Below are 1669 nucleotides of genomic sequence, written 5' to 3'. Positions count from 1 at the left end.
TTACACATGGTCAGCTATATGTGGCTTTATCACGAGTGAAGAGTAGAGCCGATGTTAAAATGCTTATATAAGATAAGGAGGGTAATGTTACAAATAAAACTACAAATGTGGTTTATAAGGAACTATTTAGTTATTTATGAAATTTTAATTTTCAAGTTTTTTTTATCTATCAAATAATTGTAAAACGAAAGTTACTTTGTTTTTTATGAAACGTATTATGTATATAGTAATTGTAGAACCAATGTTATTTTGGTTGTACTTATGTTGAATCAACTTTTTTGTTTATAATACGTTATAATAACAACTATATATCATGTTATTGTCTCCTCGAGTGTTGTTAAACGTTTTATATATTTCCACCTGTGTCGTACACGGGTCAATAACCTAGTTGAGGTAATATATAATTTGTGGGCTTTATAGACATTCCTAATTACAAACACAATATTAGTTTTTAACGGCCACGCCGCAACTTGTAGGGGTGTAAATACTAGTTAGTATTATTATAAAACAATGTTCATATTTATATTTTGATCAAACGATCTAGAATATAAACATAGAATATAAACACTAACAGTTTGAAGACAGCCCCGTCTTTTCTTCTTTGTACACACATTATTTAATATTCAAGTATATATGTTGAGTCACGAGTCTGCTAACACACAAATAAAGCGTTTTAAACACTGCGTGTTCGTTTCAAGGAACTCAATGGAATTGGGCGGAATGGGATTTTAAATCCCATAGATTCCTGTGTTCGTTTCACTATTAACTGGAACCTGAATGGAAAGAGAATCCCATGAATTCCCATTTTTATGGGAATTTAAAATCCCACCAAAACTGAAAGGAATGTCAAGGAATTTTTATAAACCCTAACACAGCCCTCTTTCATATTATCATCTTCACCAATTCTGCTCTACCGCCTCTCTCGACCACCGTGAACCATCATCGTTCTCCTCCACTGTGAACCACTGTCTTGCTCGTCTACCTCCACCGTCATTCTTCTCCATTATCGTTCTCCTCCACCACACTACAGGTTAGGCTTTTGTATTAATATGTAATATTAATACATATTGTTATTATGTTTCATTGCTGTTATTATTATTATTATTATTATTATTATTATTATTATTATTATTGTTGTTGTTGTTGTTTGGTGATGGTGCGATTGGGGTTGAAAGCTGTATATTATTATTATTATTATTATTATTATTATTATTTTGGTGATGGTGCGATTGGGGTTGAAAGCTGGATATTATTATTATTATTATTATTATTATTATTATTATGTTAGTAAATTGAACGGAGTTGAAAATGGAGAAGATTTCAATTCCAATAACATATTAACCAATCAAATACATGATTGAGATTTTCAAGCATTCCATTCTATTCCATTCCATTTCCAATTCAAATTTCAATTCCAATTCAAATTCCCTTAAAGAAATTCCGTGAAACGAACGTGCCCTAAATTTTAAATCCTTCATCGAATTATTTTCACTAATGATTAGTTTATAAAATTAATACTTTCCAAGTTAGTATCAAAGTATTGATTTATAAAAGATTTTCATGGCTAACTTTATTGAGTACCTAGACTTCCATACTCTTTTAAGTGAATTATTCTATAAGATAAAGGACATACATATTGTTAATTCATGGACTTAAAAAATTATTTGCT

The sequence above is a fragment of the Bidens hawaiensis genome, unplaced genomic scaffold (assembly GCF_021521415.1).
Source record: "Bidens hawaiensis isolate Kalapana, Puna unplaced genomic scaffold, B.hawaiensis_p1.1 tig00033584_1, whole genome shotgun sequence".
NCBI lineage: Eukaryota > Viridiplantae > Streptophyta > Magnoliopsida > Asterales > Asteraceae > Bidens > Bidens hawaiensis.
This window is presented reverse-complemented; position numbering follows the sequence as displayed.